Source organism: Capra hircus, chromosome 17 (genome assembly GCF_001704415.2).
Source record: "Capra hircus breed San Clemente chromosome 17, ASM170441v1, whole genome shotgun sequence".
NCBI classification, from domain to species: Eukaryota; Metazoa; Chordata; class Mammalia; order Artiodactyla; family Bovidae; genus Capra; species Capra hircus.
This window is the reverse complement of record NC_030824.1, coordinates 54,255,357-54,279,820: the sequence shown is the minus strand read 5'-3', so window position 1 is coordinate 54,279,820 and position 24,464 is coordinate 54,255,357. Positions and strand designations below refer to the sequence as shown.

The 24,464-nt window shown below is 39.7% G+C and overlaps 1 protein-coding gene and 1 pseudogene across 1 annotated transcript in view; both read left to right on the top strand.

The window, feature by feature from the left end:
• Positions 1–24,464, top strand: part of RNF150 (ring finger protein 150) — a 283,775-nt gene that overhangs the window by 67,376 nt on the left and 191,935 nt on the right. The window lies entirely within an intron of this gene.
• LOC106503016 lies at positions 8,943–10,559 on the top strand (annotated as a pseudogene).

Genomic DNA, 24,464 nt, shown 5'->3' with positions numbered 1-24,464 from the left:
TGCCAGGAGAAATATCAACAACCTCAGATATGCAGCTGATACCACTCTAATGGCAGCAAGCCTCTGGATGAAGGTGAAAGAGAGTGAAAAAGTTGACTTAAAACTCAGTGTTCAAAAAGATCATGGCATTTGGTCCCATCACTTCATGGCAAATGGATCAGGAAAAAGTGGAAACAATGACAGATTTTATTTTCTTGGGCTCCCAAATCACTGTAGATGGTGACTGCAGCCATGAAATTAAAAGATGCTTGCCCCTTGGAAGAAAAGCTATTACAAACCTAGACAGCATATTACAAAGCAGAGACATCACTTTGCCGCCCAAGGGTCATGTAATCAAAGCTGTGGTTTTTCCTGTAGTCAAGTACAGATGTGAGAACTGGACCATAGAGAAGGCTGAGCACTGAAGAATTGATGCTTTCTAATTGCGGTGCTGGAGAAGACTCTTGAGAGCCCCTCGGACTGCAAGGAGATCAAACTTGTCAATCTCAAAGGAGATCAACCCTGAATATTCTTGGAAGGACTTATACTAAAGTTGAAGCTCCAATACTTTGGCCACTTGATGTGAAGAGCCAACTCATTGAAAAAGACTCTGATGCTGGGAAAGACTGAGGGCAAGAGAAGGGGGCAGCAAAGGATGAGATGATTAGAGATAACATCACTGACTCAGTGGACGTGAATTTGAGCAAACTCTGAGAGACAGTGAAGGACAGGGAAGCCTGCGTGCTGCAGTTCATAGGGTCACAGAGTTGGAAATGACTTAGCAACTGAACAACAACAGAAAATAACCTGTCAACTCGTTGCAAGAGCTAGAATAAAGCTGATCTATTTGTGGTACTTCTGATAAGACTGACATGTTTTCTCTCTGGAAAAAAAAAATTGACTTAGAAAGCTAATAGCTTAAGGATGACTTCAAACTTCTACAAAAAGATTGACAGCTTCAATCACTCTGTGTTCTTTTACAAATAATAAGCAATTTGTACTCTAACAACAGATTGTTTTATCTGTTTTAATTACTTGTGAAAACTAAATTAGGCGAGTGATCTGTTTGCAAGTAATTAATCTGAAGTTATTTAAAAACATGTACATAATGGTTATTCAGTATTAATAATTCACTATTACGCTAATTTACATTAGTAGCCAACCAAGTATTCTACATTATTTATGTGTTGTGGCTTTGTATGTCTTTGATGTTTGGGGGAAGGATCTGCTTTGCAAAAATTTGTAAAAATACTCAGATAGAATTCATATTTCAGAGACTTTTTTTTTTAATTAAACTTAAAGTTTTTTTAGGGAGGAAACACACTCCGTAGACAATGTGGGCCATCTTGGAAGGCAAGAGAGGCATGAGGGTACGAGGTTGTCAGTTTTTATAGGGGTGGGTGATTTCACTGACTAATGAGTAGGAGGAATATTCCAGTTATTAAATTTTGAGGAAGGGGTGGGGATTTCTAGGAATCGGTCCGCTGCCTACTCTGTGACCTTTACGGTCGTGGTACTGGTGGTGTGTCATTTAGCTTGTGGATGTGTTACAACAAGTGTATACTGATACTCTGGGTCTAGTGGAAGAAGACTCATCTACATCTTGGATCTTGTTGGTTCTAATCACTTTATGTCATATCCTTGGGCTATGTCATTCTTTTAAAGGTTATGCTCTGCCGCCTTGCTGTCTCTTCCCCCTCTTCAGAGATTTTGCTTCCATTATTTTATGGGAAGCTGAAAGGTGACTGTCTGCCTGCTATAGCTGCTTCAGGGCTGAGTTGGGCCGTCAACCCTGCCTGTCAGGAAGTAAAAATCTATGGACACCTTTTAGTTGCAGAGACTGTCATAGCACAATGCTAACTTAAAGTGCTCTAACCCTCTGCTTAGGAAGCTTTGGAACAGTATGCTTTATTTAAAATTTAAAAAATTTTAATGTGAGTTCTTGATGTGGATAAGTGTTTTAGTATCAAGATGTATTTGTGTCTAAAACATTTTAGAAGTGCAGATTAACTAAGTGTTCCATAAAGTTGGCATCGGTATCTTTTTTAGATTAAGCTTCAGTGTCTGAATTGCTCTTGACTTGTTCACAATTTGAGGGTCTCTTTTGATGCCTTCTCCTTGAAAGGGAAGCATTGATATTGCTGCAAAGAATTAACTGACTTGCAGATTTGGAGACACCCATTTCTGAAATGTATAGTGTAATTTGTAGAGTACTCAAATTACTGGGGAATGGATTGATATTTTTACACACACTGAACAAATGATAGCCTTTAATAGTTGCACCTTGCTCTAATCTTCCTACATCCAGAGGAGAAGGGTCATAAGGAGAAATAATTTAACAGTAGGAGGAGGAAGTTCATGCTGATTCATTCCTTTCCAAATTGAACACCCTTGGATCCGATGAATCAAATAGCAGTGAGAAGGCTTAGAAGTTAATCACAAGGAAGAGATGGGGAAGATCAGACTACCCATGCAGAGAGAATGCCTGCAGTGTGTTATTTCATCACGAGCAGCTTCAGGAAAGCAAGCCTTTTCTGAAGTTACTATATGAAGATCCTGGATTGCAGCCAGTGTCAACATTCAGATAGAGATGGATATGCTAGTGATACACCATCTCTATTTGGGAGATCTATGTAGGTTGCATGGCTTTGTGTGGTTAGATGGAGGGCGTATGTGTTGAAAGAATTGGCATTTGATAGACAGTTGGAGTGAATATTGCTCTAATACCACAGTGGACTTAAGGATATCAAGGTCAGTTTTTCCAGTGTTTGACCTCTTGAGAAATATTATGAAATTGCTGAGTCTAGTCTTTCTTAAGTGGGAATTATAATGAATTTCTTCTTAGAGCGTATACGCCCTTACTCTTGAAAGTTTGCCTTTCATGAGGAGGCATCTCTTTTAAAGAAAAATATTTATTTATTTGGCTGGTCTGGGTCTTAGTTGTGGCACATGGGATCTTTGATCCTTGTAGCATGTGGAATCTTTAGTTGTGGGATGTGAACTCTTAGTTGCAGCATGTGGGAGCTAGTTCTCTGACCGGGGATTGAACCCAGGCCCCTTTGCATTGGGAGCTCGGAGTCTTAAGTTCCTAGGAGGCATCTTTTTTTTAATCTTTCTTCTGTTTCTTTATTTTTTATTATTAATTAATTTGCTTTTTATTGGAGGCTAATTGCCTTACAGTGTTGTGTTGGTTTCTGCCATATGTCAACATGAGTCAGCCATAGGTATATTAATACATATGTTCCCTCCGTCTTGAGTGTCCCTCCCACCTCCCACCCTGTCTTATCGCTGTAGGTTGTCACAGAGCTCCAGGTTTGAGCTCCCTGTGTCATGAAGTCATACAGCAAATTCCCACTGGCTATCTGTTTTACATCTGTTTCAGGGCTACTCTCTCAGTTCGTCCAACTCTCTGCTTCCCCTACAGTGTCCACTAGTTTCCATTGCCCTTCATCGCCATTGCTGCCCTGCAAATAGGTTCATCATACAGTCTTTCTAGACTCCATATCTATGTGTTAATATCTGATATTTGTTTTTCTCTTTCTGACTTACTTCACTTTGTATAATAGGCTCTAGGTTCATCCACCTCATTAGAACCGATTCAAATGTGTTCCTTTTTATGGCCGAGTAATATTCCATTGTGTATATGCACCACAACTCCTTTGTCCATTCATCTGTCAGTGGACATCTAGGTTGCTTCCATGTCCTAGCTATTGTAAATAGTGCTGCAAAGAACACTGGGGCACATGTGTCTTTTTCAATTATGGTTTCCTTAGGTTATATGCCCAGTGGTGGAATTGTTCAGTCATATGATAGTTTTATTCCTAGTTTTTTAAGGAATCTCCGTATTGTTCTCCCTAGAGGCTGCACCAATTTACGTTCCCACCAACAGTGCAAGAGGGTTCCCTTTTCTTTAGGAGGCATCTCTTAATGGTTACCTAATAGCCACTGGCATAGCAAACTTGAAATATATTACAAACAGGGAGCTTTTTTTTCCCTATAATCAATTCTAGGAACTATTTGTGTTTCAATATTTTAAAATAGTGTTTTTCTATTTTGAGAGGGGTCAGAAGCATTCAGATATAGATACTCTCAAGGAATTCCTTTATGTCATATATTTCTCTCTGGCATTTTTTTCCCCCTTGTCTCTGCCTCTCACATTAGTGTCAAGCCTGTGGCTTCCCCAACACCTTAGGTCAAAGTAACCCAAGTGCATTCATTCAATGCTGAAACTAGAGAAGCATGTTGATTTGGAGACATTGAGCCCTGTGATATACAGAGAACTTACTTAAAACTGTCAGGCTATTAAATATATAGCTTATAAAGCCTCATCACAGTGTCAAAGCCTCTGCCCTGACTTCGTTTATCTTTGTTAAACCTTTTTTGAAAAAAAAAAATCTTACAAGCATTTATCTATATTTATTTAAATATATATATGTATGTGTGTATATATATATATATATATATATATACATATATATATATATATATTTCTCCCCCGACCCCAGAGGAGGAAATGGCAGTCCACTCCAGTTTTCTTGCCTGGAAAATCCCATGGATAGAAGAGACTGGTGAGCTAGAGTTGCAAAGAGGGGTTGCAAAGAGTCAGACACGACTGAGCAACTGAACATATTTTTTTAAATTAAAAACAGTTTTTTTGGCCACACCATGAGGCATGTGGGATATTAGTTCCCCGACTAGGGATCAACCTGGCACCCCTGCATTGAAAGTGCAAAGTCTTAACCACTGGACCAGGGAAGTCCCTCCGCTTTGCCTTTAATTTGGCAAATAATCCTGGAGAGAGACTGTCTACTCTCCACATTACTACTTTCTGTTTTTGTCTTTTGTGTCTTTGTATTTTTATGTGAATATAATAGAACTGTAACTAATTGGAGGAAAGCCACATAAAGACATTCTAGTCATAACCCTTGACCTCACAGTAGTCACAACCTGTAGGCCAAAACAGAAACACACATAGCCAGGACTGGTTAATGTTTTCCAAGTCTTTACCTTATAGTAAGCACACCTACTGTGCATTTCCTTATTTGGTGCATAAAGATTGAAATCCCACCTCTGCCACTTATTAGCAATGGGGCCTTGGTTTTCTCAGATATAAAATGAGGGAATTGATAGGTTCTTAACTCATAGGGGTATTGCCAGCTCTAAATTTGTTTAAGTATGCTAAGTGCTTAGAATAGTATCTGACACACAGCAAATGTTCAATATGGATTTTATGATTATTAAGTAGAACTTACAAAGTAAAAAAAAAACAATGTTGAAGTTGTTTGGTTTCATTGAGGCCATCTGCTTTTTAACTTTGATTAAATCTGTTTATGGAGTCACCAATCAGTTGCTTTGGACTGTCTGTCATGGATTCATTATAGAATGGCTTTTATAGTTCAGTAAGCAAGAGGGGCTAAATCAAAGCCGTCAAGTAAAATAAAGTGGGTGACTCTTGGCTACTCAGTTTTTGCCGTTAGCCCACCACCCCGGCCATCATAAACGGATACGCGTGCACGCACAGGAGTGCATACACATTCTAAACTGTGAGGGTCTGGAAAATCTGTGAAGGAAAGAAGACTGTCTTTATTTTTGTGTTGGGGTCCAGCATAACTTGTACTTAGCATGTTTTAAGGCTCCCCGGGGGGGTGAGATGGTAAAGTGTCTGCCTGCAGTGAGGGAGACCTGGGTTGGATCCCTGGGTTGGGAAGATCCTCTGGAGAAGGAAATGAAGTAATCAGTTTGTTTTTATGCGTAAGCCCAGTTTGGGCAGGTCCTTCTTGAAGAACTAAAAACAATGTCAGCTCTAAACCATCACTTTGACCTGTAACTTCTGGAAATATAAGGTGGCACAATCTTTTAGAAAAGCAGTTTGCTTATTTTCATTTAGAACTTTAAAAATAATGTATATTATTGACCTTAAAAATTTAACTTTTGAGACTCTATCATAAAGAAATAATTGTGCATTATGTACAGACCTGTTTGCCTTCGTTTGGTCTTCTCAGGTGGCTCAGCAGTAAAGAATCCACCTCCAATGCAGGAGATATAGATTCGATCCCTGAATCAGGAAGATCCCCTGGAGAAGGAAATGGGAACCCATTCCAGCATTCTTGCCTGGAAAATTCCATGGATAGAGGAGCCTGGCTGGCTGCAGTCCATGGGGTCACAAAGAGTCAGACATGACTGAACACATACACACATAACTGTAAGGACAGAAAGGGAAATGATTAAACAAACGTTGTGTCCGTGAGTAGAACTTAAAATCTATGTCCTTTTGGGAGACAGTTCGTTCAGTTTTAAAATTGGTTTATATCAATTGAGATAGCATCTACATAATTCAGATGCTTTTGTAAGTAAGTAAAATACACTATAAATAAGCTAATTTGCTCATGACTCATTTAATACAATGCCTCTGTATAAATTTGTGAATGAATGTTATTCATATTCTTTACAAATATTTTTAAAACACAAATATAACATTATCCGTAAAAAAAAAAACAAAAAACAAAATTGCCTACACAGTAGAATCTCAGCTATCTAAAGAATGTGTGGGGTCAAGGTTAGCTGGCTGGATTCCATACTGTTGAAAGGTACTGCTTCTAAGTGTAATATTATGGGTGATTTTGCACCCCAGGTGTTTGATATACATGTTTACCATGTGCATATGTGTGTTTATTTCTTTTATAATACAAAGAAACTTAAAACAATATCAATTTTACATCAAAAACTCAAAAGGAAAACTCATCATCCCATGCATTCGAAACCAATATTTTATTACAGTTTTTCTTACTTCCTTTTTATAGCTTACTTTACTTTGTGTATAATATATTCCATTTTCTTTGTTCACTTTAAAAAGACTTGTTTTTCTACTCTAGTATAAAAATTAGTCTCCCAAACCTTCCAAACTTAAGACGTCAAAAGATAACTCAGCTACAGGTGATTTCATAAAAGTATTTCATCCACTTATAACAGTTCTGCAGCTCATAGTTATCTGATTGAGCCTTTTTTCTTATATGCTTCAATAAATTTTAAAATCTCTACATACTTTGGGGAGATGTTTTCTTTACTTTTGAAATGTGGTTTGTTTATCAATTGAAGTAGAACCTGCTTAATTCAGATCCTTTTGTATGTAAGTGGAATAAGCTTAAATAAGCAGACTAGCTAATGATTCATTTAAAATATGATAAAATACTTTGTGTTATATTTTTATGAATCTTTTATTTCTTGAATTTTTTCACATGTAGTGGCCACTGTGCTGTCTAGGCCAAGTAAGCCTACATTTGCCAGCATTTCTTTGAAGCTATAGTAAGAATTTATTGACATTTTTCTTTAATACACTATATCACATTTTGTATGCTGTACTTAATTTTCTCTAAGACAAGTCAGATTTCCTTTACAGTGGCATTTTCTCACTAATGTGTGTTGTGCTTACGTCTCCCATCTTCAGGAAGAGTCGTATTGCATTTTGTTTATTGTGAATCATACTGGGCTAAATTTAAAATAGTGTATGCCACTGGTCTGATTATTTTAAAGACATTTCATTTGCTACCATATGAAATGAGGAAATAGTGTTAGTGAGTTCCTTTTTCTATTTGATTTATCCCCACAGTGTGAGCAGATGGCTCACTAGCTCAAAATTTATTTTCTGAAATGGTATGGAAAGAATATCTGATGCTGCTGCTGCTAAGTCACTTCAGTCGTGTCCGACTCTGTGCGACCCCATAGACGGCAGCCCACTATGCTCCTGTGTCCCTGGGATTCTCCAGGCAAGAACACTGGAGTGGGTTGCCATTTCCTTCTCCAATGCCTGAAAGTGAAAAGTCAAAGTGAAGTCGCTCAGTCGTGTCCAACTCTGCAACCCCATGGACTGCAACCAACCAGGCTCCTCCATCCATGGGATTTTCGAGGCAAGAGTACTGGAGTGGGGTGCCATTGCCTTCTCCGAATGAAACCTCTATGCAGTCGTAAAAGATGAACATTTAGTCCAGCAGATCTCTGTGGGGTCTTATGTAAGTGTCCATCTGTGCTGCAGCAGCGTGGAGGCGGTGATATGAAGCACTATTGTTTTCCCTTTGGATTTCTTTTATCTTGATATAATTTACATTAGCACATAACACAAATGTAAGGCCCAAAAGCCCCACCTACTCCTGCTGATATTTTACTCTTCATATCTGTATTCCTTTCTAGGTTCATCTATTACATATTTGACAAGTTATCCATAGTAACCGTAGTAATTACGAACAGTGTTCTATCCTAATCCATAGAATCTCCTCAGTTCAGTTCGGTCTCTCAGTCGTGTCCGACTCTTTGCAACCCCATGAATTGCAGCAGTCCAGGCCTCCCTGTCCATCACCAACTCCCAGAGTTCACCCAAACTCATGTCCATCGAGTCGGTGATGCCATCCAGCCATCTCATCCTCTGTCGTCCCCTTTTCCTTTTGCCCCCAATCCCTCCCAGCATCAGAATCTTTTCTAATGAATCAACTCTTTGCATGAGGTGGCCAAAGTACTGGAGTTTCAGCTTCAGCATCATTGCTTCCAAAGAACACCCAGGACTGATCTCCTTTAGAATGGACTGGCTGGATCTCCTTGCAGTCCAAGGGACTCTCAAGAGTCTTCTCCAACACCACAGTTCAAAAGCATCAATTCTTCGGTGCTCAGCTTTCTTCACAGTCCAACTCTCACATCCATACATGACCACTGGAAAAACCATAGACTTGACTAGACGGACCTTTTTTGGGAAAGTAATGTCTCTGCTTAGGAATATGCTGTCTAGGTTGGTCATAACTTTCCTTCCAAGGAGTAAGCGTCTTTTAATTTCATGGCTGCAATCACCATCTGCAGTGATTTTTGGAGCCCAGAAAAATAAAGTCTGACACTGTTTCCACTGTTTCCCCATCTATTTGCCATGAAGTGATGGGACCTAAGCTAAAATAAATTTTATATAATAGCGATTTATTGCCAGCTTTCTCTGTCATGAAGATAAATGTGTTTTCAATAAAACATAGAATTATTAGATTCTATAATTTAATTATAGAATTTTTCAAAATGATGTATGATATTGGTTTAGGCTGAGCTACCGTGGTGAGGAGTGAAGCTGTAGCCATGAAAGAGAGAAGGAACATAGGCCTAAGGAGAAGTGAGTAACCCTCTTGACTCCCCCAGGTGGTAAATCAGAGATTACCAGCCACTTTGACCAAGAGCAGCTTCAGGAACATCTTCAGCCTATGCCTGAGCATGATTATTTTGAGTTTTTTTCTAATGATACTAGCCTGTATCCTCATATGTATGCAAGAGCATACATTAACTTTAAAAACCAAGAAAACATTATTTTGTCCAGGGATTGTTTTGATGGTTATGTATTCCTTGACAATAAAGGTCAGGAATATCCCGGCAAAAGTTGGGACTACCGATGATGATCCAGAATATAGAAAATTTTTGGAGAGCTATGCTGCAGATAATGAGAAAATGACATCAACTCCAGAGACACTACTAGAGGCAATAGAAGCAAAAAATAGAAAACTAATAGCTAAAAAGACAACTCCACTTTTGAGCTTCCTGAAAAGCAAGCAGAGGATGAGAGAAGAAAAGAGAGAAGAAAGGAGACGGTGAGACTTAGAAAGAAAAAGGCAAGGAGAAGAAGAGAGGAGGAAGTGGAAAGAGAAATGAAGACAGAAAGATATAGAAAAGCGAAAGAAGATAGAGATCCAGAAAGGGACAAATTAAAGGATGAACCAAAGATTAAGCTGCTCAAGAAGCCAGAAAAAGGAGATGAAAAAGAAATTGGACGAAGAGAATCTGAGTGTTGAAAGAGCCAGCAGGCAGAGTTGCACATTGCCCAAGCGTTCTGAGGGTGAATTTAGAGATGAAAGCCTGAGAGACCTAAGATAAGAGTGGCAGAGAATACAAGGAGAGGAAGCAGGATTACAAAGGAGGCCAAGAGCGCATCCTGCAGGAGAGAGAGAGGCTGACTCGGCAGGAAGAAGACCGCCGCAGGCGGAAGGAGCGCGAAGAGAGAGGAAGAAGAAGAAAGAGGCACTTCGCGATAAAGGAAAGAAGCCTGAATGTACAGAGCCAGTAGGCAGCTCAGAAAAAAACTGAAAAGAGAGAAGAAGTGGTTAAGAGAGATCACAGAAGAAACAAGGATTGCCCGGCAATGCAGCTTTACCAGCCAGACGCTCGAAGCTGAAATTGACTCTGTCCCCCTGATGACAGCACCAAGTCTGGAGAGTCAGCCATAGAAAAAAAGCCAGAAAGTGGCATTAGCCATAGAAAAAAGGGAAGCGAGGAGTGATAGTCCAAATGGCCTTAGGTGTCCCAACTGTTTCAGCAGCCAAAGAGCACGAGTTAAGCAATCCAGAAGTGCCTTCAGGGCAAAGGGGAGAGAGAGAGAAAGGGGGTCGCTGGGCTGGTGATACACTGCAGAGGAATATGTTTGGCGTCAAAGCAGGAAGCTAATAGCAGGTTCAGATTGGAAGTATGATTCTCATTTTTTATGCAATGCCTACAAATTAACTTTAAAGTGTCAGACAAAGCTGAGGAGGAGAGGACATGCATTGTAGTTTCAGGCAAGAAATGTCACAAGAGGATTTATTTAGGCATGACATGAGAAGAAGATACAAGAACTGGCTTTCAAATCGAAAGGTTTTGTTAATCCTGGATTGTATTTTCTTAAATTTCAATGGAGCAGTCACTGTGAAGTCTCGTTCAGATCTAGTTATAGTCATTGTTGGTGATAACTGTTGACTTGGCCTAGTGTAGAAGCAAGAAGCATGTAATTGTAATACAAGTACAGTGAAGGATTTAACACATTTTCACAGAAACTTAAATAGTCATGTCATGTTGATAGCTTACGTCCTGAAGTTTTAGGATTAGTTTGGGAACCACTACCCCCTCCAGTATTCCGGCCTAGAGAATTCCATGGATTGTGGAGTCCATAGGGTCGTAAAGAGTCGGACACGACTGAGCAACTTTCACTTTAGTTCTTTGTTTGCTTATGTGAAATTAGTGTGAAACAATTTTTTTAATCTCCTTTTGCCTTTAGCAATTTTTATATTCATAAAGGCTAACCCTTAGTTGGTGCTTGACTATCCAGTCTTTGTTTGACCTTAGGTCCCATGAGCTGAGTGCCTACCCTCTCCAGGAAGGAAACTGCACCAATATTTGTTCCTGTTAAATAACAACTTAGCTTATTTTGCATCGATGTGAATAAATATCAACATTACTCAAAAAATGTATGATATTATACATTTTGAAATAATGTATGATGCAGTGGAAGCTTCAATAAGATTTTATGTCTAGATTATTTCTTTTGCCCTCTTATAATCAAATAACTCACTTAAGATGGATCTACTTCTTCACATAGAAAGCATATATTCAGAGTTTTGTAATATTAATTAAGTTTTGTTATAAATTTTAAATTTCATCAAATACTTTTCTTCTTTGAAACCTAAAAGAATTAGCAGAGAATACTAGAAATGAAAAATATGAACACTAAAGATGTTAAAGTTGTGTATTTCTTTCTAAGATGTGAATACATAGATAAAAGATGATGTTTTTTAACTTGTAAACTTTCCCGAAATAGCCAGATTCTTTAAATCTCAGATTTCCAGGTAAATTACCTCAACTTTTCAAATTACTTTGCTGATACAGATAGATCTAAAATTTCCACTGAAATTCTTAATGAATAGTTGATGATACTCAGTGGAAACTTTTACCTTAGGAAAAAAATTACTGCAGAGAATATCAAACTGCAACTAGGATAAATTCAAAAAAGAAATGCAGGAAATTGGGCCTTGGGATAAAACCCTTAATCTTCTGATGAAAGCACATTTTGTTAAGTTTTAAATGTATGACTATATGGTTAAAACAGATCAACAGTAGAACTCTCCATTTGATGATTGATTGGTCAGCTTTTTTAACCTTGCATATTTAGACTTTGTGAAACTGATGCAAAACCCAAGTCATTGAAGTTTGTGTCCAGAAGAGATCAAAGGATCATAGAATACAAGTGAGGAGGCTGAGGAATAAGTTATTTGGCTAAATGTGTGGTGCTCTGGCTGGTTTCTTGGTGGCCGAGAAAGCTCTGGTGACAAAGAGGGTAACTCAGAAGGAATGGAACCTGTGGAGCAGGCCGTGTAGCAGCAGGAAGATGCTGTGTTTAAAGTGGAGAGAGCAGAATGAACCACTAGATCCAGGATAAGGGCAAAATGTTGTCTCCTGTTGCTCTCAGAGCTTTGTAAGGATTATGTACTAACCAGAATATGTTAGTAGCATAGCGGGAAAAGGCAGACTAAAAATCAGAAAGTGTATCATATTCTCAATTCTTAAAAGCCACCAAACTATTCACGGTATTGTCTGTGGATGGTTAGGTTAAGAGTTTTCCTCCTCCTTCTCTTCCCTCTACTTCTTTTTTCCCCTTTCTTCCTCTTTTGTATATTTCTCAAACATTTACAGTGAATATGTAGTAATTTTATAATAAGAAGCCTGTTATTAAAGTTTCCAGTAGGATCACATCTTCATATGCAGAAAAATAGATGTTCATTCATCTTAATAGGAATACATTCATTTGGCATATCAAGGTCAGCATACCAATCGTGTACGCAATTTACTGATGAGATGCACCATTGATTTTATGCACGGAGTTGTTTCATCTGGTGGTTCATGGAATCACTGCCATGGCTTCCTGTCGTTGCTTAAAGTTAATTATTTCAGTTGTATCAAAGGGTGGGTGACGTTGGGTTTAATTAGGAGGAATCACTTGGAATTATTCGGAGTTATTATGGCCTACACAGTGAAGTTGAGTATGCTCACTGCTTTCAGAGCAAAGGGATTTTTGGTCTGTTGGCAGGCAGGATGCCCAGAGTGGGGTGTTGGACTCTTGCCAGATTTGTTTGTGAAGCAGAAGAGGGCATGTACCAGAACACTTGGGCTCTGTTGAGGGGGTGTCAATGCATGTGTTAGGGGTGAGTAGTTATTAGGGCACAGGGAAGTCCCCTGGGAGGCAGTGGGGCAGGTCAGCAGAAAAGGGTGCATGTGAAGAGTCAGGGTGGAGGGCTGCAGCTACTCATTGACTGTCCATCAGGGCTTTTGTGGGGGCGTCCCAGGGGGCCTAGTGGTAAAGCACATCTCCTACCAATGAAGGAGATGCAGGAGACACGAGTTCGATCCCTGGGTCAGGAAGATCCCGTAGAGTAGGAAATGGCAACCCACTCCAGTACTCTTGCCTGGGAAATCCCATGGACAGAGAAACCTGTTGGGCTATAGTCCGTGCGATCACAAAAGAATCTGACACAACTGGGCACGTGTGCACAATCTGTTTTAGAGAAGCAGAGATGTTTTCATCAGGCAGACTGTTTCTCTGGGCTCTTTTCCAGTGTCAAAGCTCATCCATAAGAAAGCAAATAAAGCATTGTGCTCCTAATTACCTTAATGTGAATTATTTGCTTTATGGTGTTAAAGAGAGAAATCGAATACTGACCAGTGTCTCTGATTTCTCTGCACGTGACTGAACTGCTTACTCCTGGAATAAGGAGAACAGATTCGCCACATGAATCACAGCTTCATTCTGAAACCAAATACAATGATTTTTCAGTGATGTATTTTCAGTCATCTGTCCCCTGGTTATTCTTAATTACCGGCCATAATCTCTTGCTTCTGTCACCATCGTCGTGGCTGGATAGCTAGGAAGACCCAATCTGGGGAATCTAATCCCATATTATTGTCAAATTAAATAACCCATTCTGGCTCTGAGAGCCTTCAGCTGGACAATGTATTCCCTTCATCTCTGCTTAATTTTGACACCTACATCAGTGGTTGTGATATACTGGGTTTCTTTCCTGCATGGAAAAGAAATTTATTTAAACTATAAATTTCTTGTTGACAAACAAAATTATTTTTGTTGATGCTCTGATAAAGAGCCTAACAGCAACACCATCAAATGTATTGAAACTTAAGGAACACCCGCTCAGTTACTTTTTCTCTAGAGCCAGTAAGGATTTGAAATGAGCAAACACAGGTTGGCCAAAGAAATTTCACTGTCTTTTTGTAAGAATAATGTTTTTCAAAAAAGTAATTTTGCAAAGAATATTTCAGAATACTGGGCATGTTTATAGAAGCTAAGATAGCCTATTCACATAAGGAAACATAATATTTTTCAATGTCTTCATATTTGGGATAAACATACTAAAATGATAGTTGTTTCAATTATACAACAGGTGGTTCCTAATGAGATTTTTAATAATCATATTGGTAATATACATTAACTGCAGACAAAGGGAATCAGTTCAGATAAGTAAAATGAGGGAAAAGGGATCAATCTCTAACCTTCCTGCTCAGAAGTAACCACTGTGAACCTTTTTGGTTATATCCTTCTAGACTTCAACTAAATTATTTTAAAGTTATATTTATATATAATACCAAAGTGAAAGTCACTCAGTCGTTTCTGACTCTTTAGTTTTAATTGTGTAAAACATAATTGAGATAAAACTTATAATTATATAAATATAATCTTTAAAAGTATAAGTTAACATTTATTGAATGCCTATCTTAAACCCACTCCAGTTTTCTTGCCTGGAGAATCCCATGAACAGAGGAGCCTGGCGGGCTGCAGTCCATGGGGTCCCAAAGAGTCGGACACGACTGAAGCCACTAAGCAAGCACGCACGCTTACTGTTGTGAATCATGCGTATTTTTTAAAAAAATACATTTATGCTTTTTATATAGGTGGATTTTCTTCTTAAATTCTGGGCCCTGGGCCCTGTGTGCAGCGATATTCAAAGGTAGGCAGATATATATGAATAACAGGAAAAGGGATGAAGGCCAAGAAGCCTTTTCTTTTTTTTCTGGCTGTTGTTACGCAGGCTCACCTAGTTGTGGCACGCGGGCTTAGTTGCCCTGCAGCATGTGGAATCTTAGTTCCCCGACCAGGGATCAAACCCGCAACCCTGCATTAGAAGGCTGCTTCTTAACCACTGGACCAGCAGGGGAGCCTTCATAGTCCCTGGTCCTCTATTCTCTTCCTGAGACCTGGGAGCTCTGACGGCAGGGGCGGGAGCTGAGGAGGAGAGGCTTTTTTTTCCCTCCCTCATTTCTTTGACTACTAAAGAAAGAGGTGAAGATTAGGTGCAGAGGAAGAGAGGAATGCAAAGATTATTTGTTCCTCCTTCTGTTGCTTGTCTTTAAAATGTGCTTACAAAGGGCCTCGGGCAGAGGAGAAAGGAGCTGAGGAGCAGCCTAAGACTCCGTCAAGTTTAAAAAGCGCTTGGGAGATCATCAGTGCTGACTGTTCAGCCGTTTCTCTCCCCAGCCCACATCCTTCTAATTTTAAGGGCCTGAGCAGGTGTTTAGGTTTTATTTTGAAGTTTATGTTAACAGCAGTGTAAAAATAGCTGTTTTCACGATATGTATTTACATCCTGTTTCTAGAAAATGTAGTGTGTGAAGAAACACAATTTCTTAATATTTGGTTTTGTAAAAAGATTCCCGTCTTTATCAAAAGCTTTATATGAATAATAGGATATTTTAGCATAGCAGTATACTACCTTGCCTTTCAGATATGATTCAAGAAAAAAAAATTATGCAAAATTTAGGGCCAACAATTATATGGTATAAAGAGAGGAACACCTTGATTATAATGAACTTCTCTGGCAAATTAATGCTTAGACCACTTCCTGACCCAGGGCGTTTAGTAAATGCTGACCTAAGGTGTACCACCTTTTCTTTAAAATGTGCCACTATGCAGGGGGTAAGACATTTTTTGAAGTATGAACTCTTGAGTCATTCTTTTTAAAGTGTACTTCTTGTATCTCTGGATTTTTTAAGCACTTTCGGAAAATCCTCAGACATTGTACGTTTAAATACAGCCTCTTTTGTATCCAGTTTTTCATTTTGAGGCTCTCATTAGATATACGTTAGCCCGTCTTATTCTTTGTCTTCCGCATCTCGTAACTTCTTTTGCGTATTTTCTATCTTCAGGTTTCTGTGCTGCATTCTCAGTAATTTCTTCTGATCCATTGTTCTGTTTACCTATTTTGTCTTTGTCGGTGTGTGCGTCCTCAGCCACTCAGCCGTGTCCAGCTCTTTGAGACCCTATGGACTGTAGCCCGCCAGGCAATAATTCTGTCCATGGGATCCTCCAGGCAAGACTACTGGAGTGGGTTGCCATTTCCTCCTGCAGGGGATCTTCATGACCCAACAGAGTACTTTCATTTCAGTAGTTCATCTTCTTTCCAACAGTTCTGTTTTTCAATCCCCTGATCATTTTTCATCTCCTATTGCTTGCTTATTTGGGGATTTCGCTTTTTCATTTTTTAACCATTCCGTACTTATTTTTTATTCCAACATATGAAGTACTAGTTGTCTAACTCTGTTGTTTGTTATTTCTGCTTCTTATTCATGGTGAAGTTCAGATTTGATTGATGTTAACTGTGAAAAACTAGAAAGTCTAAGCTGAGGTTACTTTCCTCCAGAGACTCTCTGTGTTTGTCATTAGAACTTGCTGATGTAGGGCCGCTTTACACCCTGCCCAGCATCTCAGATTTAATCAGGGGCCCTCTGGCTCTCCTCTGCCACCTTGTATAGGATATGATGCCTCACATCCTATTCTGCCACCATAGCCCTGACAATAGCATTTGCTCTCAGGAAAACACCACTTTTCTAAGCCCTGGGGTTTTTAAAATATTCAGCTCAGAGGTTTCTCTTACATCATATGAGTTCAGAGAGGGAATACAACTTTTCTGTGCTGACTGTTTTAAATTTGAGAAGACCCCTCGGAACATCTAAACTACCACTCTCCTGGAAGTGGAATTATGTAGCATCATGTTGCCCTTGACATATAATGTCCTTTGAAAGTAGTTTGAGATCAAACCAAGGAACCAGTGCCCTGAGCCAGAGCTGATGGTGTTGCCTGAGATGGAGGCAGGTTGCCACCCTGCCTCTGAGCTGGCCGACGCAGGGCGCCACTGAGTCGAATGTTCCCTGGGGGTTGCTGCATAACTGAGGGGACTGTTTTCTAATCGGTCCATGGGGCGGGTAGCCAAGGGAAGCAGAGCTGACCGTGCTCTGATTCTGTGATTTGCACGTCGCCACCCTTAGAGGCGTGGTCTCAGTGTGCCCAGCACCCACCAATGGCATTGGGCACCTGGCAGTAAATAGTATTTTATTACCCCAGATGGTCAAGCAAAACTACAGAACTTCCAGAATTGGTTCTTTTCCTCCTAATGAGATTAGCCAAAAAGACTAACCAATCTTCATCTCACCTTGCTTGCTGGGAGCTAGATTTAGTCTTTTTTTTCCCACGGCCTTCCATCTTTATTAAGAGCTATCACTACTCCTTCCAGAGCACTTTTTTTTTTATTACTAACTGCCTAACTAAAAACTATGGTCAAAGTAGTCTCACTCTCATTGTGCTCTTCAATAATAATAACCTCGACGTTTCTTTTTCATGTGTATTTTAAAGTAATGAAATTTTATAAAATGTCGCAGGTTTTTTAACCTCTATTTTATTCTTCATTATCACAGTTTCTCTAGTACTCTGTGTGATTTATAGTTTCAATTTGATGTGTGCTCTCACCTCATCCTTTTATTATATTAGTGCCTAATACATTTCAGAGCTTGGCCTCCCTCAGATTTCTCAGTAACGGATAATTCTTATTTATTAGGTTTCAAGGTTTGCAGACTCACTATTATATCTCTCCTGAGCATTTTATTCAAAGAGAGAAGGTGGCTACTTACATCTGTACTATCAGCACATTAACTTTGTAGGGGGAATTAGGGAGGAAAAAAAGGCATGACTTGACATTCAACTGTGCTCTGTTTAATGGCCCGTATCTAGTGTGTTCAGCCCCTTATGAGGTTGTGGAGCATTTTGAGGACTGAAGTGTGAGTTGGCATAAATCGCACTGCAGGCTATGTGTCTTTGGTTATGCAGTCAGAGTTACCAGTTACAATCCATCCAGACTCATGGGGAAATTAAAATGTTCACACCACTTATGGTTGCCTGGGGGGAAGGTTGGGAGAAAAGGATAGTTAGGAAGTTGGAGATGGTCATGTATACATGACTCTATTTAAAATGGATAACCAACAAGGACCTACTGAATAGCACATGGAACTCTGCTCAGTGTTACGTGGCAGCCTGGATGGGAAGGGAGTTTGGGGAAGAATGGGTACCTATATATATATGGCTGAGTCCCTGCACTAGTCACCTGGAACTATCACAACATTGTTAATCAGCTATATCCCAAGACAAAATAAAAAGTTTAATAATAAGAAAAAAAATGTTCATACCATTTGGCCCAATTATCCCACTCCTTTGAATTTATCCTGAGGATTTGTCCAACAGCATTTTTAAAAAGCACAAAGCTATACAAAATGATGGATATTATAGCATTTTATTTAACAGGAAAGAATAGACAGTATTTAAATGCCTGCTATATTAGCAAATTAGGGGGCATTGACTTGATGAACCATTATGCAGACATTTAAGTCATAATGCTGACTGTAGAAACTCAAGGGACACTTAGGTATGTGGTAAATGCGCAAAATAGAAGTTGAGTTAAATATACACAATGATTATAACTTGACAGATCAGTAGACTTACAGACAAAAATTAGACAGAAAAATATAAAACAGAGAATTGTGTTAGCTTCAGGAAATAAAGGTAATTTTACTCATTTGAGATATTTCCTTTAAATGTCATCATGTGGTTTTTACAGCAAATGTGCGATTTTTTTAAAGCAGTGAAGAAAAAAAAAAAGTGTAGATAAATATAGGACATCTCAATTGTCTCACAGACCAGGTGCTTGCAGAGTTTTCCTACTGCCTGGGGAGAGAGGGCTTGCAGTGTGAAGCTTCAGGGACCACATTTTCCACACTGCTCCCTTTGGAGGGAGAGACATTTTGAAGAGGCGGCTTTAGCAGAGGAAAGGAGGCTGGGTCATTTATCTCATTCTCTTGTTCATTTTTATCACTGTTGACAGATGTACTCTCTTCTCATGCCCACCCCTCATGGCCAAATGCCAGAGGCCCTTCTTCCCTTTCCAGAGCTTCTCTAGTCGGGACAGCCTTTCTCACACACAGCCTGACACACTTGGATGACACCCATGAAATCTTCCTTCACTTTCTTATTACTTTTCTTTCCCATCGTATCCATCAGTTTCAGTATCATCTCTGGTCCCGGTTTGAAACCTGCCTGAACGTTCATTTTCCTAAGGACCCTATATGGACTCATCTGTATGGACTTTGGGCATCCCAGGTGGCGTTAGTGGTAAAGAACCGGCCTGCCAATGCAGGAAACGTAAGAGACGTGGGTTTGATCCCTGGATCAGGAAGATCCCCTGGAAGAAGTCATGGCATCCCACTCCAGTATTCTTGCCTGGAGAATTCCATGGACAGAGGAGCCTGGTGGGCTACAGTCCATAGAGTCGCAAAGAGCCAGATATGACTGAGCAACTCACTTTTCCTCATATCCATTTCATGAATTTTGGTGCCTGTCCTCAAGTTGACTTAATGCTCACTTACTCTGATTTTCCTTGCCTATTTGCACAGGCCTCAGAAGAGGGATCTCGACCAAGTGTGTATCAGAAAATGTGCTCAATTGACCCAGAAACATTGGTTACTTCTAGGTGGGCAGATGCCAAGTGTTTATTTCCAATGGCAAACTGATCATGAGAATAGTGACTTTTTTGAGGACTTAACTGTAGAACAGGCACTAGTGGAAACACGTTCTACATAGGATATAATTTGTTCCTAACTGCAGTCTTATTTGTGGAGTTATACAGGTTTCACAGGTAAGGAAACTGAGGCACAGAACTGCTCAGCAAGTACACAAGTGACCGAGAGTATTACAGATTCCAAAAATCGCCCATCAGATGGCAAAGATTGCCACGGCTGGAGCTGAACGTGACTGTGGGAAGGTTTGACTTCATTTCAACATTTCAACCCTTGGGAGCTTTCACATAAACATCTGAATTTTGGCTTTTCTTTGAAAAATATAGGGGTTTGGCAACAATTTGCTGGAGTTGAGTAGAATCTGTTCCTTGAGAGGGGAAATAGGCTGCCTCCCAGCATGCCACAGTTGGGCTCACGTCACTTAGAATTTTATCATACTTTTCTTTTTCACCAGTTAAGATATTGTTTCACTGTTTTTCTTTTTTGCTGCTGCTTAATATTTAAAGTTTTTCCTGTTGATGTACAGTCTTGCTTTATTTAGGGGTCTCTGTTGAATCTTTGTAACTTTGAGTATTACGGGGAATCGTTCATGTGAAGTCCCAAGTGGCTCAAGCATTTGAAGTTCATCAGTCCTTAGGAAATGGACTCGGTGAACATAATCACTGAAGAATAAAGCTGTCATAGAGCAATGAATAGAAATGGAAACTATTTGACTACGGAAGACTTTAGCTTTGTGTGAAATCTTCAGTAAAATTCTGTTGGTTTCCTTATGATGCCAGAGCTTAATATTCCCTATGCTTCATTTTTAAAAATCAGCACTACCAAAATAATGATTCTAAACCACAGTTGTGATGGTATCACGTCTCTGACTAACAGCCTTTGCTGCAGCATCACTGCCTTGTGGAAAAGGTCAAGGCTTTGCATGACCACAGGGCTCTTGTGATCTGGCCTGTGCACTCTTCTCAAGCCTCATCTTCCATTAAAGTGCTTGAAACTAGGAGCACTGGAAATATAATCAAACTAAGTGTTACACGAGTGAAATAGTAGGGGGAAAGTTTAAATTTAGGTAGACAGGCTGGGGAAGACTTCACTAAGGAAGAGACTTTAAGTAATACGAAGGAGACACCCGGGTGAGTATCTTGGGACTAGCATTCCAGGTAGAGGAAAGAGGTGCAGAGTCTCTGAGTGCACGTCCGCTTGGCACAGGGGGAGCCCAGTGTGGCTGTATAGCAGTGACCGAGGCAATCTGAGAGATAACAAGGAACCGGGACAAAATGAACCTTTAGGTCTAATGACGTCTACGTGACTTGGAAGCCCTGGGCTGGTTTTCAGTAAGGGAATGACATGATCTCACTCACATGTTTAAACAGAAGCATCCTGGATCTGGTACTGTTATAAATTGAAAAGAACAAGGCAAGAAGCAGGGAGATGCGTTAAGAGGCCCTTGCAATAACGCATGGTAAGAGATCATGTCATCTCAGACCAGCATAGTGGAAATGGAGGTGATGAGAACAGATGAGATTCTGGGTGTTGTTTGAAAGATGAATCAGCACATTTTGTTAACAGACCAGAGGTGGGGTATGAGGGAAAAAGTAGCATCAAAGATGTGATGAAGGTTTTCAGACTAATCAGAAAAGTTAATATTAACTGAGCTAGGGAGGATTTAAGAGAAACATGGTTGGGGGATGGTAAGCAAGGAGTTCCATTTGAGACAAGTCTGTGATGCCTGTTCAACATCCAGGGGAGATGACAAGCAAGCAACTGGATAGATGAGTCTGAAGTTCAGACTGAAGGTAGAAATCAGTCATCAGCGTACAGCGTTATTTAAAGCTGTGGTTCTTGCTGAGAACATGAAGGTCTGAGGCCAGGAGTGTTTCAACCAGTCTTAAAGGTCAGGGAGATGAAGGGTGATTGAGAAGGAGCAGAGAGAAAAATAAAACAAAATTAAACACTCTTGATGTTCTGGAGCTTAGGAGGGAAGGGGTTCAAAAAAGAAAAAGTGGTCAATCACTAATGAGAACTCAAAGATGAGAAGTAAGAATTGATCATTGGAGTTAGCAAGTGGAGGTCACAGGCAACCTTGAGAAGATCAGGCAAGGTCCCTGCTTTTGGAACTTACATAATAGGAGACATACGGACAATACAAAATTTGACAGATATATACATAATATATATAGACAGGTAATGATGAGTGCTGTAGGAAAAAGAAAAGAAGGTAGGGTCATGGATATAGTGACGGGGATACTCCTGGTATATAGGGCTGTCAGGGAATACGTCTCCAAGAGGTGTGATTTGAGCCAAGACCTGAAGGGAGCGAGGGCACAAAGGTTGGTAGGAGGAACCTGCATAGCCTTATGGATTCTACACCCAGCATCCTTCTGATTGGCCAAATGTTTGGACTACTTGGTTATTTCCCAGAAGTATGCCAACTGTTGAATATTTTGCATTTTACCCCTGGCTGAGCCTTGTGACTATATGGAGGAAATGGCATTCTGGATAGGAAGAACAGCACAGTGAAAGCCCAGAAACAGGGCATGTTCAAGTGTACCAGAAGCCAGTCCTGCTCGAGTGGCTAGAGCAGGGGGAGACGTGACGTGGAGCTCTGCTGCTTTCAGGAGAGCTCTCCCGAACATTCCCTCTGTTATCTAACAATGCTTGCTTGTGCTCACGCTATTGCTCACTCGTGTCCAACCCTTTGCAGCCCCATGGACTGGTCTGTCCAAGGCGTTTTTCCAGACAAGAGTACTGGAGTGGGTTGCCCTTTCCTTCTCCAGGGGATCTTCTCAACCCAGGGATTGAACCCACATCTCTTGTGTCTCCTAATGATGCTTAGTTACCTTAAAAGACTGCCATTCACTGAGTGTATGTGTGTGTGAATGTACAGTGCATATGTGTATGTGTGTGTGTACATTTGTAATTATTACACAGGTAAGTTTGCTCATTGCCAATGAGAAGAATCTTAGTCATGAATTCTAGAGAGGAAGGAAAACTGTCAGAGCTGAGTGTTGTCTTGAATATTTTCTCACTGACATGGATTTTTTATATAGTGAAATATCAGTGGTCTGTCATAAAGTTATAAACTTACCAAACTCCTTCCTGAGACATCTAGGCCTATGAACTCACAATTTATTTTGGGGTTTCTTATAATATAGAGTATTGTTGATTGGAAAGTGCTTTTCTCTGGGTTTTAAGAACTTTTCTTCTTGAATCTACCTATATAATAAAAAATAGGAAAAATCAAATTGTATTTAGAAAAATATTTATCTATAATTAAATATTCCAGGTGCCACAGTTTCATTTCTGATTTTTATTTCAAATTTATAAGAGTATATAATTATGATATATTATGTAAAAATATGTGTGTACATATGTATCTTTTGACTTTTAATATTTTTATAAATACTTCTCCATATTTCTTTATATACACTTATGTGTGTATGTATATCTCTTTTAATGGCAGCATAATATTCAGTATTTATAAATTTAAAAGTAATTTTTGTAACTTTCTCACACTTTGTACAAAAATAAACTCAAAATGGTTTAAAGACTTCAGGGTAAGACCTGAAAAACCAGGAAATGCGTATAAGAAAACCTAGGCAGTACACTGACATCAGTCTTGGCAATATTTAATCAGATCTGTCTCCTTAGGCAAGGTAAACAAAACCAAAAATGAGCAAAAGGGACTAGATCAAACTAAAAAGCTTTTGCACAGCAAAGGAAACTATCAACAAAATGAAAAGGTTGCCTACTGAATGGGAGAAAATACTTGCGAACGATATGGTCTGATGAGGGTTTAATGACATAAAAAAACAACTCAAAAAATGAACAGAAGTCCTCAGTAGACATTTCTCCAAAGGATACATACAGATGATCAACAGGCACATAAAAAGCTGCTCAACATCACTAATTATGAAGAAGATGCCCATCAGAACCACAGGGAAATATCACCTCTCATCTATCAGAATGGCTGTTAACAAAAAGACAAAAAAAAAAAAAAAAAACAACTGTTGGCGAGGTGGTGAAGAAAAGGGAACCTTCATGCACTGTTGGTGGAAGTATAAATTGGTGCCACCATGATGAAAAAATGCTATGGAAGCTCCTCACAAAATTGAAACCAGAACTACCATAGGATCTAGCAGTTCTACTCAGTTCAGTTGAGTTCAGTCACTCAGTCATGTCCAACCCTTTGGGACTCCATGGACTGCAGCACGCCAGGAAATTCTACCACTGAGTATTTATCTGAATAAAAGGAAAACACTAATTCAAAATGATAATCCCGTTTTTCTTCATTGCAGCATTATTTATGATAGCCAAGATATGGAAACAACCTTAGTGGCCATCAGTAGATGAAAGAATAAACAAGATGTTTGTGTGTGTGTATTTTTATATATATATATATATATATGTATGTATGTGTAATGCATATGTGTAAATATATTTTTGCATGTGTGGCTTCCCTGGTGGTTCAGACAGTTAAGAATCTGCCTGCAATGCAGGAGACCTGGGTTCAATCCCTAGATTGCAATGTGGGAGACGTGGGTTCAATCCCTGGGTTGGGAAGATCCCCTGGAGGAAGGCATGGCAACCCACTCCAGTATTCTTGCCTAGAGAATCCCCATGGACAGAGGAGCCTGGCGGGCTACACAGCCCATGGGGCCACAAAGAGGTGGACATGACTGAGCAACTAAGCATGTACGCATGTGTACACACACACACACATATGCACACAATGGAATACTACTCAGCCATGAAAAATAATGAACTCTTGCTATCTGCAACAACATGGATGAACCCAGAGGTATTATGCTAAAGTGAAATAAG